The sequence below is a fragment of the Palaemon carinicauda genome, chromosome 19 (genome assembly GCF_036898095.1).
Source record: "Palaemon carinicauda isolate YSFRI2023 chromosome 19, ASM3689809v2, whole genome shotgun sequence".
Classification (NCBI taxonomy): Eukaryota; Metazoa; Arthropoda; class Malacostraca; order Decapoda; family Palaemonidae; genus Palaemon; species Palaemon carinicauda.
In genome coordinates this window covers 42,697,568-42,705,631 of record NC_090743.1, presented here as the reverse complement: position 1 = coordinate 42,705,631, position 8,064 = coordinate 42,697,568, and positions in this window count along the sequence as shown.

Sequence of the window (8,064 nt, the reverse complement as noted above, 5' to 3'; positions counted from 1 at the left end):
TACGTATATTGTTTCTACAGCAGATCATTACTTTCCGAATTTCATAATAATTTAATCATTGTGTGGGACAATGCGTAAATAAGCATATAGTTTATACAGTTGACATCACTTTCCGAATTTCATACCAATTTAATCATTTTGGGGGTCGGTGCGTAAGTACGCGCATAGTTTATGCAGTAGACATCATCAGTCAGATTAAGAGTGTTATCTCATTTTATTACACTGATCAGCCACTGTTTCAAGTACCCCCCCCCCCCTGTACATACAATAAACAAAGCGAGGACAGCTGTTGAGATTTTAGAGTTTATCTGGTGGCTGGTTTGTCAAGGGACCCCTGGTTTTGTTGCCCCCCTCCCCCTGGCCCACCTCACCACACCTCCCCTAGATATTATTAGGCAATGCTCATCACGGACCAGGACGTCTGTGTCCCCTCCCGTCCCCCTATGCCCCCCCCCCCCCCCTGCCTCTCCTCGCACGTGGATCTATTCAATAGTAGTCTGGTAGGTGTACCATCCCTCCCATGCCACTATCCAGTATTACCTAGCCCCCTGTGATGCAGAGTATAGTTTGAGGGTCGTGTTTCCATAGGTTTTAGTGTACTTTTAGCGATATGTTTACTATATACTGTAGATGTTTTGTTCTATATTTTGATTTGTTTATCCATGTTATTTTCAATTTTTTATAGTTTATATATGAAAAATTTATTTTAATGTTATTATTGTTCTTAAACTTCTCTGTAGTTTTTCCTTATTTCCTTTCCTCACTGGGCTATTTTCCCTCTTGGGGCCCTTGGGTTTTGTAGCCTCTGCTTTTCCAACTAGGGTTGTAGTTTAGCAAGTGATAATAATAATAATAATTAGATATGCATTTTTTTTCAATATTATGGTTAATCTGCGTGCAACATCATTTTATATCCTGCCACCGAAATGAGAATAGTATTAGAAATAGCAACTCCATCAGATCGATTAGCCAATGTCCTCGACTGATATTTCCCTATTACAACATCATCGTGACCCAGTTCAAGTTGCCTTTCCATAACTTCCAGTGCATCTCGTAGTAGGATTTTCCCCTTTCGAATCATTCGCCGTCGGACGTAACTTTGTGGAACGCCGATAATTCTTCTTACGCGCAGGCACCCAGCCTCCCGGTGTCGCGTTCCACCAGCCAATGAGCGGCCGGAATGGTTCCAGCTGGCACCCGCCGCCGACCAATCAGCGGCCGTGTACCCAAACAGATGGGACGTGAATGCGACCTATCAAAACTTGCCTGGGTCCTATAGAAAAAGAGGAGTCTGGCGGCGGTGGCGGCTGGCTGGTGTATTTTGTAGGGGGAACAAACGCTCTTATTGAGGGCCTGTTGATTGCACGATAAAGCATCCGTATTATGTCCTATGGATGTCCAGGTCTGCTCTGCTTCTTGTTGCTTTCCTGCTGAGGTAACAGCTCCAGCTTGTAGCAGGCGGGAGGATTCACATAAGTATTAGTTTTAATCAGCCTCTTAAAGAGGTAGCTCAGATGGATGATCGAGTCGAGGCAGATGTGGAGAGAGAGATTGTGTATGTACGTACATTCGACCTCCCAATTCTGTATTTGCTATGCGATAATACCTCTCTCCATTTGTGTTTCCTGAGGCCTTATTTGCATTCGCTATACCGATCCAGACTCGCGTCTGTATATCTGCTCCCATGTGTATTCAGTTATTGATAGGTTGGAACTGCTGGCGCGACACCCGGAGGTCAGTCAACTCTGCGGGTCCCTTGAGCTGCTTTATGTCACAGAAAGGTGTTCTGTTTGTCTAGGTAGTCGCTAGCATGTTTATGATACCAACATGTGTATAGACAGGAGACTGAGATGGCAGGGCGCCCAGTGAAAAGCAAATTGTCATAGTATACCTTTCTTCCTGATATTGAGATCCAGGTGCTGGAGTGTAATTACTTTTAAATGGTAATTCTCGATTATGACATGTATTGTTTTCCTTTCTCTCTCTCTCTCTCTCTCTCTCTCTCTCTCTCTCTCTCTGTCTTTCATGTCATGATCATCTTTTACTGTATTATTTTTTCCCTATTTTTATTTCAGGCTGAAATGATCAATTAGTAGTTTACTGTTAGAAAGAGGAAATTCTCTCTCTCTCTCTCTCTCTCTCTCTCTCTCTCTCTCTCTCTCAATTTAGGCAATAGGAAGATTAGGGCAAAAGAAGGGTTAGTCAGGGACATTAGTAGTGGTCACCCCTCTAGTCTCCCTCCCTCATCGATTTGCATTAGAATGTGACCTGAAGGAGTCTCTCTCTCTCTCTCTCTCTCTCTCTCTCTCTCACACACATTATGTTCGGCGATATGATTGTGTTTAAGTATCCTCTGCCAATCTTGTCAGGAAGGATACTCAACATCGTTGGACAATGCCCAGCAAGATTGGTCTCGAGCAGTTTCTAATCTCTACTAAGAACCCCTCTCTCTCTCTCTCTCTCTCTCTCTCTCTCTCTCTCTCTCTCTCTCTCTCTCTCTCTCTCTCTCATTTTTTTCCATCTCGTCCAACGGACCAAAGTTCATTTTATGCCTTTTCTGAAACGGTTTTTTCCTCTGCCACTTCTTGTCCCGTGCAAGAAGTGTTCTCAATTCTCCTCACTGAATTATAGCCACAGAAATGGACAAGAGCCATTTATAATTCGTATATTTTTTACTTATTATTGAGTTTCTAGGGCGTACTTAGAGGGGAAGTAGTTTCCTTTAAGTTCCCCCTTTCGATAAGAGTACTTTCTATATGAAGAAAGTCGCGAAAAAATGTTCAATTTTTTTTTTATATAGAAAGGTTTCGTAATCAAAGTCCGGCAAGAAAGGCAACGAGCTCTGGTCCACCCCACGAAGATAATATCTTAGGGGCATATATACAAGGCATTTTACACACCCAGCTGCTACGTTTTTGACATGTACAAAAGAAATGCCAATGGACAGTGGGCTTTCGACTAAGGAGAGTTTTATACGCCTGAACAGCGCACGCGTAAGATTGACCAGCCCTCAGGAGAGAGTTTGACTGTTTATTGCTATACCCATGGGGAAATCATTGCGTAAGGAAATGTTATGTATAATTGATATTGTATGCATTGTATAGCTGTTAGGGTTGAAAAATCTTAGCCATTTTAAACCAGTTTATTCATCAGTGGCCACTGTGTTTGTTGAGAAGCGTTTTTCCTTGTAAGAACAAAAGTCGTAGAATCTTTTGAAAAGTTTGTTACAGCGATTCAAGCTGTAGAAATTGGAGTTACTTGTGAGTTTGAAATTTGCTGTAATGTAGCGTTTTGAAATTTTTTTTTTAAATTATAAAGAAACCATTTTTTAAATTTTTAAAGAAAATTTTTTGGGAATCTATAGATAATCGTCTTTTTATTCATATATTTTTTTTATTTTACGGACTCAAGCGACAAGAAGACAATAAATTTATACATATGTTATACACATTTTAATAAAATTTGCTTTCCCATTAATATATTGACAATATCATGCGTCAATTTTGATTAATATCTTAATGTTTGGAACAAATTAAATTCGCTATTTTCATGTAAATAATTTTTGTTGAAGATTCTTCATGGCATCTTTTTTTTTTTTTATGTGCTGTAGATTTGAGGAGTGAAAATTATACGAACGATTTGAGCTCTGTTATTATTATTATTATTATTATTATTATTATTATTATTATTATTATTATTGTCATCATTATTATTATCATCTAAACTACAACCCTAGTCGGAAAAGCAAGATGCTATAAGCCCAAGGGCCCCAACTGGGAAGAATAGCTGAGTGAGGAAAGGAAATTATTTTTTGTTGTTTTTTGTCGTTATTGCAATCCATCTTATATCATGTAATATCCTATCCACATATCTTTGGCTAATATTATCAGTCTTCTTATTCCTTCTCCCCCTTTTCCGATTATTATTTTTTATTATTACGTTTTCTTATTCCTTCTCTTCCGATTATTATTATTATTATTGTTATTATTGCGCCTTCTTATTCCTTCTCTTCCAATTATAATTATTATTATTATTACGTCTTCTTATTCCCTCTCCTCCTCTTCCGATTATTATTATGACTACTCCACGTATATCGTAACACATCATACATCATCCATTTTTCCCTATTCATTTTTCACTTAATTTTTCCCTATTCATTTTTTTTTTCTTTTCCGACCCCCTTCTTTGGTTAATGTCGGTTTCTGAGAACCTGAAAAAAATCCTTATTCCACTTGTGTGTGTACTCCATCTCACCCATTGGGAATTTTGCAATTTTTTATATATATATAGATTTTGCAAGTGAATAGATCACCTTTGTTACCCCTTGGGTGTTGAAGGGTAGGTCAAAGGACTCAAAGGGAGGAGGGAGGGGTGTGTGGGTCTCGCGGTCGCATTCTGTTGCACAGAAATTAGGCCACTGCATAAATCATAAAAAAAAAAAGTCCTGGTTTTTTATATACTTTTTTAAGCCCGCAAATGCTCTCAGCACCCACCTGTTTTTTTTCTTCTACTTCTTTTTCTTCTTAAATGATTCCATTGTGGCTTCGCCCTTTCATAAAAAGTTTGCTGAATGAAATGGAAATTTCGGACCTATATCATAACCCTGTCGTGGAGGGGAGGGTGATTTTTTTTCAGTAATATGCATTTTTTCCGGTTTCTTTCTCCCATCATTTTTCAAATGGTCATTTTTTTTCTTTTTTTACAATATCTCTTTGCTGTGGATATTGTACAATGAGTCGGTTGGTGTGTATCTTTTTGTGTGTTTTAGTTTGTATGTAGAATAGATAGTGAGGTGTATTTGTGTGTGTGTGTGTATATATATATATATATATATATATATAAACACACACATATATAACGTTCATCAGATCACAAAACAGGCTTATAATTTTTTTTTAACTCGAGTCCCCCGTCCTTGACCAAAACTGTCAGCTGTTGTTATTGAATAAGACACATTGCTTTTTGAGAAGAGAGCGAGACAAAGAAAAAAAAAAGTAAAAGAAAAGTGGCAAAGAAAAGCTGTAACAGCGATCAATCTTAACGGCCAAGAATGGGGAAAATAGCGAGCATTGAGAGAGAGAGAGAGAGAGAGAGAGAGAGAGAGAGAGAGAGAGAGAGAGAGAAAGCAAATCTTAGGAAGGTTCTTGAAAAAAAAAAAAAAACTATTGAATAACTGTCTTGTCTAGGTGGCCAGATGGTAGGTGTGTTGTTGGACTGACCATGGGCATATGTGCTTTTTCAAGATGATTCGAGTGGTCTTGGTTACGCAGACATGCGTTTGCGTATCTATGTGGGTTTGAGAGTAAGTCGAAGTAAGAACGCTCCTTATTATACGCCTTTGTCTACTTAGGAGGTACTGCTTGGGTAGCAGTATTAGATGAAATAATGAGCTTTTCAAAATATTTTATTTATATATTTATTTATGCAGACATGCGTTTGTGTATATCGGTGGCTTTGAGAGTAAGTCGAAGTTATAACGCTCCTTATTATACGCCCTTTTGTACGTAGGAGATACTGCTTGGGTAGCAGTATTAGATGAAATGTAGAACTTTTTAAAATATTTATTTATCATACGCTGAAATTCTTTTGTATATAAGTCTAGGTAAGGTGTCTGTCAATTTAGGAGATAGGGCTTGTGTAGCAATATTAGATAATGTTAGAATCTTTTCAAATATCTGTTTATTTATCTGTGGAGTGAACTCCGATGGCATTACGTAAGACACCTTCAGGAGGGAATTAGCCAAGTCCCATTGCATCCACGTAGCCACTCGCGCGCTCGTGCCCTTGATAATTGGACTTCGCTTCACCCGTAGGTGGATCTTAGATGTTAAACGAGTCCTTTGAACCCAGGCTACTTATTAGCGGCTTGGATGACTTGCCCTGATAGTGTTCTAGGCTCGTGGTCCACCTCCTACTACCCCTCTGGTGCAGTTAGATTCTGCCATCTAGTGCCCCGAGGGGCCCTCTGCAGCACACGCGCCCCAGATGACGCCTTTCTTCGCCGGGCTTAGCTCGACAGGGGCCTGGGGCAGGCAACTGGTTTAAACCTTTCACCCCTGACCCTCCTCCCCTTCCAGAGGACCCGCCACCCCTGGTCCTACACACCCGATGCCACCTCCCTCTCGTCGGTTTGCTAGCCTTGAGTTATTTATAGCACAAATTGGGTTAAGTGGTTTGATGAGGGATCTTGGGGGTGTCATTTTTGCTTAGAATACGTTTTCTGTTGAATTTAGCATCTCTCTCTCTCTCTCTCTCTCTCTCTCTCTCTCTCTCTCTCTCTCATCTATATAATCCACTTCATACTCTTCTGTTAATGAAAAATATCCTTAACGTTCCTCTTCTAGTCTGGTTAGAGAGAGAGTGAGAAGGAAAGATAGCCAGATTGGGAGATGCTGGATCCTCCTTGTGATATCTGGATGATGAAGATCTCATCTATGGAATTGAACCCCATTGGAGAGATGACGGAGGATGATGGCTGTCCAATCATCCGTTGTATTGCTCAAGCATTTTAGGCCGACCCCGAGGAGCCAAGGGAATTCGACCCTTAAGAGCCTCTGATCCCAAAGGCCTCATTGGTTCCTCTCAGGGTCCTCCCGGCGTCTCAAATCTGACTGGCGGGGTGGGGGGGGGGTTGTCTTTAAGAACCTAGCAATAGGCTTAGTAGAATACAAGTAGAGTGGAAAATAAGTGAGAGATGCGGGCTCAGACGGGACCCATTCACGAAGGAGACTTCGTTCTGAATTGCCATTTGACACCTGCCCACAACAAATGGATTTTTAATATCTCCACCCGAGCAAATTCAATATTGATATCAGGGTGGAATCTCTCTCTCTCTCTCTCTCTCTCTCTCTCTCTCTCTAATATTATGTTGTATAGAAGGGTTATTACCTTGATTTAATTTCTAAAAACATATATTTTGAATTGATTCATTATATTTACATGTATATTTCATGTCTTATTTATGCTTGAAAAATATAAACACTTGAAAAGTATTTCCCCTTTTTATGTTGCTAAGGGAAGTTGTCACTCACTGGTATTTCGGATGAGTGTCTTTAACAAAAGATCTGGCTTTGCTCGTTAGCAATATCTTTGTCGGACCCCGGTCAGATGCACGGGACCCCGGTCAGACGTACGGGGACCCCGGTCAGATGTCCGAGTTGATGTTTGCACAGTCGCGTCCTGCCAAAATACCCAACGGTACAGTCGTGCCCAACTTTCTTGATTTATGAATTGTATGCCCACGCGCCCTTTTGTGCGCGGCAGTCCTCACTCCTACGCACTAATCCTAGGGAGTCCATCTCCTGAAGAAAATAGGAACATCTTCGGCAGTAGGCCCGGTCGTGCAAACTTGAACCGTAAGCCTTTGCGGCGTAAAGATCCCAATCGTTCTTCGTGTTAGGAAATGACCACGGGACCCCCTCCTCCCCCCTTTCTTCTTTTTGTTGTTTCGTACAAGGGCCGGTCGTGTTCTGGAAGGTTTTTCGAGAATGGGGAAAGGAAATTTCGGGAATTAGTCTAGCATTGTGTCACAGAGGCCATAAAGGTATTCAACGCTGGACTGGGAAGGAGATATATAAACAGGCCGAACCCAACACGCTCCATAGTTCCGTTTCAATTTCCAATTATAACTGCCAATGTGTTTACAGATTTGCCCCCTTTTTTATGGGACATCTTGGAAGACGTTCGCTTAGAAAAGTCCTGACCTCGGGGTTTCTTCTTTGGCCTTTACTGGAATTTATTGAAAAGGGTTTTTTCTCCTTTTTCACTTATGTTCTGCCTCGTGCGAGGCTTGGCGTTGTAAGCTTTAGTCTAAACCGCAACGTTTTTACAATGAATAAACTTCTGTTAAGTTTTTTTTTATCGTCGTTGAGGTTTCCAGTTATTCAATATTTCAGGATATGTTTTTCAGTTTCTGTTTTGGAATTAGTTGATTTCCGTTAACTATACTACAGCTTAGATAAAAGGGTTATATTTTGGATTATGTGACAATCCAGATTGGTCTTTTCAATTCATTTCTATTTTGTAATTAACTGCTTTTAGTTAACTATACTTCAGTAAAGATAA